Source organism: Paralichthys olivaceus, chromosome 5 (genome assembly GCF_024713975.1).
Source record: "Paralichthys olivaceus isolate ysfri-2021 chromosome 5, ASM2471397v2, whole genome shotgun sequence".
Taxonomy (NCBI): domain Eukaryota; kingdom Metazoa; phylum Chordata; class Actinopteri; order Pleuronectiformes; family Paralichthyidae; genus Paralichthys; species Paralichthys olivaceus.
In genome coordinates, this window is record NC_091097.1 from 26,135,868 (window position 1) to 26,152,850 (window position 16,983).

A 16,983-nucleotide genomic window follows, 5' to 3' on the forward strand; every position below is an offset into this window, starting at 1 on the left:
AAAAGTCATAGCACAGGATTCGACGTAATTCCACATCGTATTTTATAGGTCTCGAGTATGTGCGATGAAATCTGTGGGAGGAGTAGCGGGACGAAATTTTGGGAAGAAGAAATAAGAATAACTAGAAAATCTCTCCTGCCGAGACATTTTGAATGGGTGCCTTGTGCTCGTCGATGCCGGCGTTGCTTCGAACACAGAGACGCATATTATCCAGGTTTACATGAAATCCAATTTCAGAGAGACATTACGTTTTGGTGGGAGAGAGAGAGAGAGAGACGATGAGAGCGAAAGACATTTCCAAAAGCTGCTTGATTTTATAAACATGCATGATCCAGGTTGGTGAGAGACTTGACCAATTTCAGAGAGACAGAGAGAAACCATGTTTTAAGGTCTTATCACCATCCATGGCATTTAAATTTTAAAATTCAGCCTCCTTCAGTCTTCCTGTGAACATCCTGTAACTATTTGGGGGTATTATTTTGAAAATCTAGTATCTTTCAGGCATCCTGGGAACATTTTGTAAATAACTGGGGTTTTTATTTTGAAAATCCAGACTCCTTTGGGCTTCCTGGTAAGGTCTTGTCATCATCCAGGACTTTTATTTTGAAATACCAGCATCTTTTAGGCTTCCTGGAAACATTCTGTTACTATTTGGGAGTTTTATTTTGAAAGTCCACTCTTTTTCCGGCTCCCTGGGAACATCCTGTAACCATCTGGGGGTTTTATTTTGAAAATCCAGTGTCTTTCAGGCTTCCTGAAAACATTTTGTAACTATTTGGGGGGTTTATTTTGAAAATCCAGCGTCTTTCAGGCTTCCTGGGAACATTCTGTAACTATTTGGGAGTTTTATTTTGAAAGTCCACGTTTTTTCCAGGCTCCCTGGGAACATCCTGTAACTATTTGGACATTTTATTTTGAAAGTCCAGCTTTTTTTAGGCTTCTTAGAAACATTCCTTAACAATTTGGGGATTTTATTTTGAAATTCTAGCTTTTTTTTACTGTTCCTAGGAACATCCTGTAACTATTTGGGAGTTTTATTTTGAAAATCCACTATTTTTCCAGCTCCCTGGGAACATCCTGTAACCATCTGGGGGTTTTATTTTGAAAAACCAGGCTCTGTACAGCTTTCCTGGTAGCATTCTATTACTATGGGGGGGCTTATTTCAAAATAAAGGCCATGTACAGACTTCCTGGTAACATTCTATTACAATGGGGGGGGCTATTTTCAAAATAAAGGCTCATTACATGTTTCCTGGTAATATCCAGTTACTATGGGGGGGGATGGGGGGGCTTATTTATACACTCAAACATAAGCTCTGTACATGTTTCTTTGTAATATGGGGGGTGGGGGGGCTTATTTTCAAAATTAAGGCTTTGTACAGACTTCCTGATAACATTCTATTACAATGGGGGAGGGTTGTTTATTTTTATATTCAAAATAAAGGCTCATTACATGTTTGCTGGTAACATTCAATTATAATGGGGGGGGGGCTTATTTTCAAAATAAAGGCTCATTACATGTTCCTGGTAATATCCAGTTACTATAGGGGGGTGGGGGGGCTTATTTTTACTTTTATTTATATGTTAAAAAATTTAGCAAAAACCACCACCCTCACCCGGATTCGAACCCAGACTTACGTCACATGATCCGAGTGCCTTAACCACTGGGCCAAAGCGGATGGTGGCAAAAACTTTGAATCTAGTAAATTTATAGAGGAGACTTGACCTCTGACAGTCTATGGGGTTGCTATGGTTACTCACTGATTAGATGAGGAACACCTGCTGCGCGCACACTTTGGAGACAAAAACTGGTTTCAGACCAACCCTCAAACAAAAGCTTCTAACTCAAAATCTATAAGTCGTATCTGAGAAATAAACACATTGTGAGAATCACAAGACTTTGGCCGACGTCCACATATGTTTATATTTAATAAGAGTTAAGAAATGAGACCGTAAGAGCGATTTAGAAATTTAGTTTTCTCATCAGGAATCTTTTTTGGTGATCTCCATTGAAGTCCATTCAAAAGTTAGAGGGCGCTGCTCTAGCGCCACTCTTCAAACAAATGCTTGTAACTCAAAAACTATAGGTCCTATCTAAGAAATGAAAACATTTTGAGAATCCCAAGACTTCCACGAACGTACAGATATGTTTTGGCGGGAGAAAGTTCAGAAATGAGACCGTGGGAGCGAGTTAGAAATTTTTCTTCGTATTTCTCCTTTTCAGACTTTTTTCCAAAAATTAACATGGGAGTCAATGGAGAGGTGAGACCGGAAAAGATTTCTCGGTAAATTGACTCAGCCTAAACTACTGGACCAAGAGATGTCAGAGTGGCATGTGTGCGTAGGAAACAAACTCTACTTTCACCAGATGTAAAAATCATGTCTGTCGGACTCCGTTTGTGGCTAGGAGAAGTGTTTAAAGACAAAAAAAGTGGCTGAAAAACGCCCATTTTTGCCGATTCTCTCTTTAGGGCGAGAGACCTTGAGTCCCATTCGTCGGTTTTGGCCGCGTTTCCGTGATTTTTGAGCGAATTATTGGACGAAATTCTTAGAAAAGTCATAGCACACCATTCGACGTAATTCCGCATGTTTTTTTATAGGTCTCGAGTATGTGCGACAAAATCTGTGGGAGGAGTAGCGGGACGAAAATTTACGGAAGAAGAACTAAGAATAATAAACCTGGAATGTTCGAGGAATAATAATATAAGTGCCAATGCATTGCATGGGGCGAAGCCCCATGCAATGCATTGCCAGCTGGGGGCGGAGCCCCCAGCTGGCAAGGCACCCATAACTAGAAAATCTCTCCTGCCGAGACATTTTGAATGGGTGCCTTGTGCTCGTCGCCGATGCTCGCGTACAGAGACACATATTATCCAGGTGTACATGAAATCCAATTTTAGAGACACATAACGTTTAAAAGAGAGAGAGAGAGAGAGAGAGAGACGGTGAGAGCGAAAGACATTTCCAAAAGCTGCTTGATTTTATAAACATACATGATCCAGGTCAGTGACAGACTTGACCAATTTCAGAGAGACAGAGAGAAACCATGATGTAAGGTCTTATCACCATCCAAATTCCCCCTCCTTCAGGCTTCTTCTGAACATCCTGTAACTATTTGGGGTTTTTATTTGGAAAATCTAGCATCTTTCAGGCTTCCTGGGAACATTTTGTAAATAATTGGTGTTTTTATTTTGAAAATCCAGTCTCCTTCGGGCTTCCTGGTAAGGTCTTGTCCCCATCCAGGTCTTTTATTTTGAAATACCAGTGTCTTTTAGGCTTCCTGGCAACATTCTGTAACTATTTGGGGGTTTTATTTTGAAAATCCAGCGTCTTTCAGGCTTCCTCGGAACATTCTGTAACTATTTGGGAATTTTATTTTGAAAGTTCAGTGTCTTTCAGGCTTCCTGGAAACATTCTGTAACTATTTGGGAGTTTTATTTTGAAAATCCAGTGTCTTTCAGGCTTCCTGGAAACATTCTGTAACTATTTGGGGGTTTTATTTTGAAAATCCAGCATCTTTCAGGCTTCCTGGGAACATTCTGTAACTATTTGGGAGTTTTATTTTGAAAATCCAGCTTTTTTTAGGCGTCTTAGAAACATTCCTTAACAATCTGGGGATTTTATTTTGAAATTCTAGCTTTTTTTTACTCTTCCTAGGAACATCCTGTAACTATTTGGGAGTTTTATTTTGAAAATCCACTCTTTTTCCGTCTAACTGGGAACATCCTGTAACCATCTTGGGGTTTTATTTTGGAAAACCAGGCTCATTACATGTTTCCTAGTAACATTCTATTACTATGGGGGCACTTATTTCCAAAATAAAGGCTTTGTACAGACTTCCAGGTAATATCCAGTTACTATTGGGGGGGCTTATTTTCAAAATAAAGGCTCATTACCTGTTTCCTGGTAATATCCAGTTACTATGGGGGGGCTTATTTATACACTCAAACATAGGCTCTGTACATGTTTCCTTGTAATATGGGGGGGTGGGGGGGCTTATTTTCAAAATAAAGGCTTTGTACAGACTTCCTGATAACATTCTATTACAATGGGGGAGGGTTGTTTATTTTTATATTCAAAATATTGGCTCTGTATAGACTTCCTAGTGACATTCTGTTATAATGGGCGGGGGGCTTATTTTCAAAATAAAGGCCCATTACATGTTCCTGGTAATATCTAGTTACTATGGGGGGGTAGGGGGGCTTATTTTTACTTTTATTCATATGCTCCAAAAATTAGCAAAAACCACCACCCTCACCCGGATTCGAACCCAGACTTACGTCACATGATCCAAGTGCCTTAACCACTGGGCCAAAGCGGATGGTGGCAAAAACTTTGAATCTAGTAAATTTATAGAGGAGACTTGACCTCTGACAGTCTATGGGGTTGCTATGGTTACTCACTGATTAGATGAGGAGCACCTGCTGCGCGCACACTTTGGAGACAAAAACTGGTTTCAGACCAACCCTCAAACAAAAGCTTCTAACTCAAAATCTATAAGTCGTATCTGAGAAATGAACACATTGTGAGAATCACAAGACTTTGGCCGACGTCCACATATGTTTTTATTTCATAAGAGTTAAGAAATGAGACCGTAAGAGCGATTTAGAAATTTAGTTTTCTCATCAGGAATCTTTTTTGGAGATCTCCATTGAAGTCCATTCAAAAGTTAGAGGGCGCTGCTCTAGCGCCACTCTTCAAACAAATGCTTGTAACTCAAAAACTATAGGTCCTATCTAAGAAATGAAAACATTTTGAGAATCCCAAGACTTCCACGAACGTACAGATATGTTTTGGCGAGAAAGGGTTCAGAAATGAGACCGTGGGAGCGAGTTAGAAATTTTTCTTGGTATTTCTCCTTTTCGGACTTTTTTCCAAAAATTAACATTGGAGTCAATGGAGAGGTGAGACCGGAAAAGATTTCTCGGTAAATTGACTCAGCCTAAACTACTGGACCGAGAGATGTCAGAGTGGCATGTGTGCGTAGGAAACAAACTCTACTTTCACCAGATGTAAAAATCATGTCTGTCGGACTCCGTTTGTGGCTAGGAGAAGTGTTTAAAGACAAAAAAAGTGGCTGAAAAACGCCCGTTTTGGCCGATTCTCTCTTTAGGGCGAGAGACCTTGAGTCCCATTCGTCGGTTTTGGCCGCGTTTTCGCGATTTTTGAGCGAATTATTGGACGAAATTCTTAGAAAAGTCATAGCACAGGATTCGACGTATTTCCGCATGTTTTTTTATAGGTCTCGAGTATGTGCGACGAAATCTGTGGGAGGAGTAGCGGGACGAAAATTTACGGAAGAAGAAATAAGAACTAGAAAATCTCTCCTGCCGAGACATTTTGAATGGGTGCCTTGTGCTCGTCGCCGATGCTCGCGTACACAGAGACATTTCCTTTAAGACGAAGGACAGAGACCCTGTGAGTTGACCAATTTCAGAGAGAGAGAGACTGTAACAGTTTGAGAGAAAGGAGAGAGACCCTGGGAGAGAGAGTGAGACAGTGAGAGAGAAAGACACGTATAAAAGCTGCATTTTGATCACATGATCCAGAGTGGTGACTGAGAGACTTGACCAATTTCAGAGACAGAGAGAAACCATGTTATAAGGTCTAATCACCATCCATGGGATTTCATTTTAAAAATTCAGCCTCCTTCAGGCTTCCTGGGAACATCCTGTAACTATTTGGGGGTTTTGTTTTGAAAATCCAGCGTCTTTCAGGCTTCCTGGGAACATTCTGTAACTATTTGGGAGTTTTATTTTGAAAGTCCACTCTTTTTCCGGCTCCCTGGGAACATCCTGTAACCATCTGGGGGTTTTATTTTGAAAATCCAGTGTCTTTTAGGCTTCCTCTGAATATTCTGTAACTATTTGGGGGTTTTATTTTGAAAATCCAGTGTCTTTCAGGCTTCCTGGAAACATTCCTTAACTATTTGGGGGTTTTATTTTGAAAATCCAGCGTCTTTCAGGCTTCCTGGGAACATTCTGTAACTATTTGGGAGTTTTATTTTGAAAGTCCACTCTTTTTCCGGCTCCCTGGTAACATCCTGTAACTATTTGGGCATTTTATTTTGAAAGTCCAGCTTTTTTTAGGCCTCTTAGAAACATTCCTTAACAATCTGGGGATTTTATTTTGAAATTCTAGCTTTTTTTTACTCTTCCTAGGAACATCCTGTAACCATCTGGGGGTTTTATTTTGAAAAACCAGGCTCATTACATGTTTCCTAGTAACATTCTATTACTATGGGGGGGGGGCTTATTTTCAAAATAAAGGCTCATTAGATGTTTCCTGGTAACATTCTATTAGAATCGGGGGGGCTTATTTCCAAAATAAAGGCTCATTACATGTTTTCTGGTAATATCTAGTTACTATGGGGGGGGGGGTGTGGGGGCTTATTCATACGCTTAAACATAGGCTCTGTATATGTTTCCTTGTAATATGGAGGGGTAGGGGGGCTTATTTTCAAAATAAAGGCTCTGTACAGACTTCCTGGTAACATTCTATTACAATGGGGGAGGGTTGTTTATTTTTATATTCAAAATAAAGGCTCATTACATGTTTGCTGGTAACATTCTATTACAATGGGTGGGGGGCTTATTTTCAAAATAAAGGCTCATTACCTGTTTCCTGGTAATATCCAGTTACTATGGGGGGGTGGGGGGGCTTATTTTTACTTTTATTTATATGCTCCAAAATTTAACAAAAACCACCACCCTCACCCGGATTCGAACCCAGACTCACGTCACATGATCCGAGTGCCTTAACCACTGGGCCAAAGCGGATGGTGGCAAAATCTTTGAATCTAGTAAATTTATAGAGGAGACTTGACCTCTGACAGTCTATGGGGTTGCTATGGTAACTCACTGATTAGATAAGGAACACCTGCTGCGCGCACACTTTGGAGACAAAAACTGGTTTCACACCACCCCTCAAACAAAAGCTTCTAACTCAAAATCTATAAGTCGTATCTGAGAAATGAACACATTGTGAGAATCACAAGACTTTGGCCGACGTCCACATATGTTTATATTTAATAAGAGTTAAGAAATGAGACCGTAAGAGCGATTTAGAAATTTAGTTTTCTCATCAGGAATCTTTTTTGGTGATCTCCATTGAAGTCAATGAAAACGGTAGAGGGCGCTGCTCTAGCGCCACTCTTCAAACAAATGCTTGTAACTCAAAAACTATAGGTCCTATCTGAAAAATGAAAACATTGTGAGAATCCCAAGACTTCCACGAACGTACAGATATGTTTTGGCGAGAAAGGGTTCAGAAATGAGACCGTGGGAGCGAGTTAGAAATTTTTCTTCGTATTTCTCCTTTTCGGACTTTTTTCCAAAAATTAACATGGGAGTCAATGGAGAGGTGAGACCGGAAAAGATTTCTCGGTAAATTGACTCAGCCTAAACTACTGGACCGAGAGATGTCAGAGTGGCATGTGTGCGTAGGAAACAAACTCTACTTTCACCAGATGTAAAAATCATGTCTGTCGGACTCCGTTTGTGGCTAGGAGAAGTGTTTAAAGACAAAAAAAGTGGCTGAAAAACGCCCGTTTTGGCCGATTCTCTCTTTAGGGCGAGAGACCTTGAGTCCCATTCGTCGGTTTTGGCCGCGTTTTCGCGATTTTTGAGCGAATTATTGGACGAAATTCTTAGAAAAGTCATAGCACACGATTCGACGTATTTCCGCATGTTTTTTTATAGGTCTCGAGTATGTGCGACGAAATCTGTGGGAGGAGTAGCGGGACGAAAATTTACGGAAGAAGAACTAAGAAAAATAAACGCAAAATGTTCGAGGAATAATAATATAAGTGCCAATGCATTGCATGGGGCAAAGCCCCATGCAATGCATTGCCAGCTGGGGGCAGAGCCCCCAGCTGGCAAGGCACCCATAACTAGAAAATCTCTCCTGCCGAGACATTTTGAATGGGTGCCTTGTGCTCGTCGATGCCGGCGTTGCTTCGAACACAGAGACATTTCCTTTAAGACGAAGGACAGAGAGACACATATTATCCAGGTTTACGTGAAATCCAATTTCAGAGAGACATTACGTTTTTGTGGGAGAGAGAGAGAGAGAGAGATGGTGAGAGCGAAAGACATTACCAAAAGCTGCTTGATTTTGTAAACATACATGATCCAGGTCAGTGAGAGACCAATTTCAGAGAGACAGAGAGAAACCATGATGTAAGGTCTTATCACCATCCATGGCATTTAATTTTTAAAATTCCCCCTCCTTCAGGCTTCTCCGGAACATCCTGTAACTATTGGGGGATTTTATTTAGAAAATTCAGTGTCTTTCAGGCTTCCTGGAAACATTCTGTAACTATTTGGGGGTTTTATTTTGAAAATCCAGTGTCTTTCAGGCTTCCTGGGAACATTCTGTAACTATTTGGGAGTTTTATTTTGAAAGTCCACTCTTTTTCCGGCTCCCTGGGAACATCCTGTAACTATTTGGGGGTTTTATTTTGAAAATCCAGTGTCTTTCAGGATTCCTGGAAACATTCTGTAACTATTTGGAGGTTTTATTTTGAAAATCCAGCGTCTTTCAGGCTTCCTGGGAACATTCTCTTACTATTTGGGAGTTTTATTTTGAAAGTCCACTCTTTTTCTGGCTCCCGGGGAACATCCTGTAACCATCTGGGGGTTTTATTTTGAAAATCCAGCGTCTTTCAGGCTTCCTGGGAACATTCTGTAACTATTTGGGAGTTTTATTTTGAAAGTCCACTCTTTTTCCGGCTCCCTGGGAACATTCTGTAACTATTTGGGCATTTTATTTTGAAAGTCCCGCTTTTTTTAGGCTTCTTAGAAACATTCCTTAACAATTTGGGGGTTGTATTTTGAAAATCGAGCTTTTTTTTTCGCTTCCTAGGAACATCCTGTAACTATTTGGGAGTTTTATTTTGAAAATCCACTCTTTTTCCGTCTCACTGGGAACATCCTGTAACCATCTGGGGGTTTTATTTTGAAAAACCAGGCTCATTACATGTTTCCTAGTAACGTTCTATTACTATGGGGGGGCTTATTTTCAAAATAAAGGCTTTGTACAGACTTCCTGATAACATTCTATTACAATGGGGGAGGGTTGTTTATTTTTATATTCAAAATAAAGGCTCATTACATGTTTGCTGGTAACATTCTATTATAATGGGGGGGGGGGGGCTTATTTTCAAAATAAAGGCCCATTACATGTTCCTGGTAACATCCAGTTACTATGAGGGGGTGGGGGGGCTTATTTTTACTTTTATTTATATGCTCCAAAATTTAGCAAAAACCACCACCCTCACCCGGATTCGAACCCAGACTCACGTCACATGATCCGAGTGCCTTAACCACTGGGCCAAAGCGGATGGTGGCAAAAACTTTGAATCTAGTAAATTTATAGAGGAGACTTGACCTCTGACAGTCTATGGGGTTGCTATGGTTACTCACTGATTAGATGAGGAACACCTGCTGCGCGCACACTTTGGAGACAAAAACTGGTTTCAGACCAACCCTCAAACAAAAGCTTCTAACTCAAAATCTATAAGTCGTATCTGAGAAATGAACACATTGTGAGAATCACAAGACTTTGGCCGACGTCAAGTTAGTTAAGAAATGAGACCGTAAGAGCGATTTAGAAATTTAGTTTTTTCCCTCCAAAATCTTCTCTTCAACTTTACATTAAATCCAATGGGGAACAGCGAGCTCTGTGCTCTAGCGCCACTCTTCAAACAAAAGCTTGTAACTCAAAAACTATAAGTCCTATCTGTGAAATGAACACACCGTGAGAATCCCAAGACTTCCCCGAACATACAGATCTCTTTTTTATTGCTGAGAGTTAAGAAATGAGACCGTAAGAGCGAGTTAGAAATTTTTTTCTGTATTTCTCCTTTCTGACTTTTTTTCCCAAAATTAACATGGGAGTCAATGGAGAGGTGAGACCGGAAAACTTTTCTCGGTAAATTGACTCAGCCTAAACTACTGGACCGAGAGATGTCAGAGTGGCACGTGTGCGTAGGAAACAAACTCTACTTTCACCAGATGTAAAAATCATGTCTGTCGGACTCCGTTTGTGGCTAGGAGAAGTATTTAAAGACAAAAAATGTGGCTGAAAATCCGATCGTCTACACTCTCGTTTTGGGGGGCGAGAGACCTTGACTCCCATTCATTTGAAAATGACGCGTTTTCGCGATTTTTGAGCGAAATATCGGACGAAATCCTTAGAAAAGTCATAGCACAGGATTCGACGTATTTCCGCATGTTTTTTTATAGGTCTCGAGTATGTGCGATGAAATCTCTGGGAGGAGTAGGCGGACGAAAATTTACGGAAGAAGAATAAGAATAAAAACTAGAAAATCTCTCCTGCCGAGACATTTTGAATGGGTGCCTTGTGCTCGTCGCCGATGCTCGCGTACAGAGAGACATTTCCTTTAAGACGAAGGACAGAGACCCTGAGAGTTGACCAATTTCAGAGAGAGAGAGAGAGACTGTAATAGTTCGAGAGGAAGGAGAGAGACCCTGGGAGAGAGAGTGAGACAGTGAGAGATAAAGACATGTATAAAAGCTGCATTTTGATCACATGATCCAGAGTGGTGACTGAGAGACTTTACCAATTTCAGAGACAGAGAGAAACCATGTTATAAGGTCTGATCACCATCCATGGCATTTAATCTTAAAAATTCAGCCACTTTCAGGCTTCCTGGGAACATTCTGTAACTATTTGTGGATTTTATTTCGAAAATCCAGACTCCTTCAAGCATCCTGACAACATCCCGCAACTATCTGGGGTTTTTATTTTGAAAGTCCAGACTTTTTTGGGCTTCTTAGGAACATCCCTTAACCATCTGGGGATTTTATTTTGAAAATCCAGCATCTCTTAGGCTTCCTGGGAACATTCTGTAACTATTTGGGAGTTTTATTTTGAAAATCCAGTGTCTTTCAGGCTTCCTGGAAACATTCTGTAACTATTTGGGGTTTTTATTTTGAAAATCCAGCGTCTTTCAGGCTTCCTGGGAATATTCTGTAACTATTTGGGCGTTTTATTTTGAAGGTACAGCATCTTTTAGACTTCCTGAGAATATTTTGTAACTATTTGGGGTTTTTATTTTGAAAATCCAGCATCTTTCAGGCTTCCTGGAAACATTCTGTAACTATTTGGGAGTTTTATTTTGAAAGTCCACTCTTTTTCCGGCTCCCTGGGAACATCCTGTAACTATTTGGGCATTTTATTTTGAAATTCAAGCTTTTTTTAGGCTTCTTAGAAACATTCCTTAACAATCTGGGGATTTTATTTTGAAATTCTAGCTTTTTTTTACTCTTCCTAGGAACATCCTGTAACTATTTGGGAGTTTTATTTTGAAAGTCCACTCTTTTTCCGGCTCCCTGGGACCATCCTGTAACCATCTGGGGGGTTTATTTTGAAAGTCCAGCTTTTTTTAGGCTTCTTAGAAACATTCCTTAACAATCTGGGGATTTAATTTTGAAATTCTAGCTTTTTTTACTCTTCCTGGGAACATTCTGTAACTATTTGGGAGTTTTATTTTGAAAGTCCACTCTTTTTCCGGCTCCCTGGGAACATCCTGTAACCATCTGGTGGTTTTATTTCGAAAATCCAGTGTCTTTCAGGCTTCCTGGAAACATTCTGTAACTATTTGGGGGTTTTATTTTGAAAATCCAGCATCTTTTAGGCTTCTTCTGAACATTCTGTAACTATTTGGGAGTTTTATTTTGAAAGTCCACTCTTTTTCCGGCTCCCTGGGACCATCCTGTAACCATCTGGGGGGGTTATTTTGAAAGTCCAGCTTTTTTTAGGCTTCTTAGAAACATTCCTTAAAAATCTGGGGATTTAATTTTGAAATTCTAGCTTTTTTTACTCTTCCTAGGAACATCCTGTAACTATTTGGGAGTTTTATTTTGAAAATCCACTATTTTTCCAGCTCCCTGGGAACATCCTGTAACCATCTGGGGGTTTTATTTTGAAAAACCAGGCTCATTACATGTTTCCTAGTAACATTCTATTACTATGGGGGGGGCTTATTTTCAAAATAAAGGCTCTGTACAGACTTCCTGGTAACATTCTATTACAATGGGGGGGGGCTATTTTCAAAATAAAGGCTCATTACATGTTTCCTGGTAATATCCAGTTACTATTGGGGGGATGGGGGGGCTTATTTATACACTCAAACATAGGCTCTGTACATGTTTCATTGTAATATGGGGGGGTGGGGGGGGGCTTATTTTCAAAATAAAGGCTTTGTACAGTCTTCCTTGTGACATTCTATTACAATGGGGGAGGGTTGTTTATTTTTATATTCAAAATAAAGGCTCATTACATGTTTGCTGGTAACATTCTATTATAATGGGGGGGGGGCTTATTTTCAAAATAAAGGCCCATTACATGTTCCTGGTAATATCCAGTTACTATGGGGGGGCTTATTTTTACTTTTATTTATATGCTCCAAAATTTAGCAAAAACCACCACCCTCACCCGGATTCGAACCCAGACTCACGTCACATGATCCGAGTGCCTTAACCACTGGGCCAAAGCGGATGGTGGCAAAAACTTTGAATCTAGTAAATTTATAGAGGAGACTTGACCTCTGACAGTCTATGGGGTTGCTATGGTTACTCACTGATTAGATGAGGAACACCTGCTGCGCGCACACTTTGGAGACAAAAACTGGGTTCAGACCAACCCTCAAACTAAAGCTTCTAACTCAAAATCTATGAGTCGTATCTGAAAAATAAACACATTGTGAGAATCACAAGACTTTGGCCGACGTCCACATATGTTTTTATTTCATAAGAGTTAAGAAATGAGACCGTAAGAGCGATTTAGAAATTTAGTTTTCTCATCAGGAATCTTTTTTGGCCCTTGCCATTGAAGTCCATTCAAAAGTTAGAGTGTGCTGCTCTAGCGCCACTCTTCAAACAAATGCTTGTAACTCAAAAACTATTAGTCCTATCTAAGAAATGAAAACATTTTGAGAATCCCAAGACTTCCACGAACGTACAGATATGTTTTGGCGAGAAACGGTTCAGAAATGAGACCGTGGGAGCGAGTTAGAAATTTTTTCCTGTATTTCTCCTTTCTGACTTTTTTTCCCAAAATTAACATGGGAGTCAATGGAGAGGTGAGACCGGAAAAGATTTTTCAAAAAAATGTTCAAGCCTAAACTAATGAACCGACAGATGTCAGAGTGGCATGTGTGCGTAGGAAACAATCTCTATTTTCACCTGATGTGAAAATCATGTCTGTCGGACTCCGTTTGTGGTTAGGAGAAGTGTTTAAACAGAGAAAAAGTGGCTGAAAAACGCCCGTTTTGGCCGATTCTCTCTTTAGGGCGAGAGACCTTGAGTCCCATTCGTCGATTTCGGCCACGTTTTCGCGATTTTTGAGCGAATTATTGGACGAAATTCTTAGAAAAGTCATAGCACACGATTCGACGTATTTCCGCATGTATTTTTATAGGTCTCGAGTATGTGCGACGAAATCTGTGGGAGGAGTAGCAGGACAAAAAAACGGCGGAAGAAGAACGAAGAATAATAAACCCGAAAGTTCGAGCAATAATAATATAAGTGCCAATGCATTGCATGGGGCTTCTAACTATTTGGGAGTTTTATTTTGAAAATCCACTCTTTTTCCGTCTCACTGGGAACATCCTGTAACCATCTGGGGGTTTTATTTTCAAAAACCAGGCTCTGTACAGCTTTCCTGTTAGCATTCTATTACTATGGGGGGGCTTATTTTCAAAATAAAGGCTTTGTACAGACTTCCTGATAACATTCTATTACAATGGGGGAGGGTTGTTTATTTTTATATTCAAAATAAAGGCTCTGAAAAGACTTCCTAGTAACATTCTATTATAATGGGGGGGGGGCTTATTTTCAAAATAAAGGCCCATTACATGTTCCTGGTAATATCCAGTTACTATGGGGGGGGTGGGGGTGCTTATTTTTACTTTTATTTATATGCTCCAAAATTTAGCAAAAACCACCACCCTCACCCGGATTCGAACCCAGACTCACGTCACATGATCCGAGTGCCTTAACCACTGGGCCAAAGCGGATGGTGGCAAAAACTTTGAATCTAGTAAATTTATAGAGGAGACTTGACCTCTGACAGTCTATGGGGTTGCTATGGTTACTCACTGATTAGATGAGGAACACCTGCTGCGCGCACACTTTGGAGACAAAAACTGGTTTCAGACCAACCCTCAAACAAAAGCTTCTAACTCAAAATCTATAAGTCGTATCTGAGAAATGAACACATTGTGAGAATCACAAGACTTTGGCCGACGTCCACATATGTTTATATTTAATAAGAGTTAAGAAATGAGACCGTAAGAGCGATTTAGAAATTAAGTTTTCTCATCAGGAATCTTTTTTGGCCCTTGCCATTGAAGTCAATTCAAAAGTTAGAGGGTGCTGCTCTAGCGCCACTCTTCAAACAAATGCTTGTAACTCAAAAACTATAGGTCCTATCTAAGAAATGAAAACATTGTGAGAATCCCAAGACTTCCACGAACGTACAGATATGTTTTGGCGGGAGAAAGTTCAGAAATGAGACCGTGGGAGCGAGTTAGAAATTTTTCTTCGTATTTCTCCTTTTCTGACTTTTTTTCCCAAAATTAACATGGGAGTCAATGGAGAGGTGAGACCGGAAAAGATTTTTCAAAAAAATTTTCAAGCCTAAACTACTGAACCGACAGATGTCAGAGTGGCATGTGTGCGTAGGAAACAATCTCTATTTTCACCTGATGTGAAAATCATGTCTGTCGGACTCCGTTTGTGGCTAGGAGAAGTGTTTAAACAGAGAAAAAGTGGCTGAAAAACGCCCGTTTTTGCCGATTCTCTCTTTAGGGCGAGAGACCTTGAGTCCCATTCGTCGGTTTTGGCCGCATTTTCGCGATTTTTGAGCGAATTATTGGACGAAATTCTTAGAAAAGTCATAGCACAGGATTCGACGTATTTCCGCATGTATTTTTATAGGTCTCGAGTATGTGCGACGAAATCTGTGGGAGGAGTAGCGGGACGAAAATTTACGGAAGAAGAACTAAGAAAAACTAGAAAATCTCTCCTGCCGAGACATTTTGAATGGGTGCCTTGCGCTCGTCGATGCCGGCGTTGCTTCGAACACAGAGACATTTCCTTTAAGACAAAGGACAGAGACCCTGAGAGTCGACCAATTTCAGAGAGAGAGAGAGACTGTAACAGTTCGAGAGGAAGGAGAGAGACCCTGGGAGAGAGAGTGAGACAGTGAGAGATAAAGACATGTATAAAAGCTGCATTTTGATCACATGATCCAGAGTGGTGACTGAGAGACTTTACCAATTTCAGAGACAGAGAGAAACCATGTTATAAGGTCTGATCACCATCCATGGCATTTAATCTTAAAAATTCAGCCACTTTCAGGCTTCCTGGGAACATTCTGTAACTATTTGTGGATTTTATTTCGAAAATCCAGACTCCTTCAAGCATCCTGACAACATCCCGCAACTATCTGGGGTTTTTATTTTGAATGTCCAGACTTTTTTGGGCTTCTTAGGAACATCCCTTGACCATCTGGGGATTTTATTTTGAAAATCTAGCATCTTTTAGGCTTCCTCTGAATATTCTGTAACTATTTGGACATTTTATTTTGAAGGTCCAGCGTTTTTTAGACTTCCTAGGGACATCCTGTAACTATTTGGGGGTTTTATTTTGAAAATCCAGTGTCTTTTAGGCTTCCTCGGAATATTCTGTAACTATTTGGGCGTTTTATTTTGAAGGTACAGCATCTTTTAGACTTCCTGGGAATATTTTGTAACTATTTGGGGTTTTTATTTTGAAAATCCAGCATCTCACAGGCGTCCTGGGAACATTCTGTTACTATTTGGGGGTTTTATTTTGAAAATCCACTCTTTTTCCGGCTCCCTGGGAGCATTCTGTAATTATTTGGGCATTTTATTTTGAAAGTCTAGCTTTTTTTAGGCTTCTTAGAAACATTCCTTAACAATCTGGGGATTGTATTTTGAAATTCTAGCTTGTTTTACTCTTCCTAGGAACATCCTGTAACTATTTGGGAGTTTTATTTTGAAAATCTACTATTTTTCCAGCTCCCTGGGGACATCCTGTAACCATCTGGGGGTTTTATTTTGAAAAACCAGGCTCTGTACAGCTTTCCTGGTAGCATTCTATTACTATGGGGGGGCTTATTTTCAAAATAAAGGCTCTGTACAGACTTCCTGGTAACATCCAGTTACTATTGGGGGGGCTTATTTTCAAAATAAAGGATTGGTACATGTTCCTGGTAATATCCAGTTACTATGGGGGGGGATGGGGGGGCTTATTTATACACTCAAACATAAGCTCTGTACATGTTTCTTTGTAATATGGGGGGTGGGGGGGCTTATTTTCAAAATAAAGGCTTTGTACAGACTTCCTGATAACATTCTATTACAATGGGGGAGGGTTGTTTATTTTTATATTCAAAATAAAGGTTCTGTATAGACTTCCTAGTAACATTCTGTTATAATGGGGGGGGGCTTATTTTCAAAATAAAGGCCCATTACATGTTCCTGGTAATATCCAGTTACTATGGGGGGGGTGGGGGGGCTTATTTTTACTTTTATTTAAATGCTCCAAAAATTAGCAAAAACCACCACCCTCACCCGGATTCGAACCCAGACTTACGTCACATGATCCGAGTGCCTTAACCACTGGGCCAAAGCGGATGGTGGCAAAAACTTTGAATCTAGTAAATTTATAGAGGAGACTTGACCTCTGACAGTCTATGGGGTTGCTATGGTTACTCACTCATTAGATGAGGAACACCTGCTGCGCGCACACTTTGGAGACAAAAACTGGTTTCAGACCAACCCTCAAACAAAAGCTTCTAACTCAAAATCTATAAGTCGTATCTGAGAAATGAACACATTGTGAGAATCACAAGACTTTGGCCGACGTCCACATATGTTTATATTTAATAAGAGTGAAGAAATGAGACCGTAAGAGCGATTTAGAAATT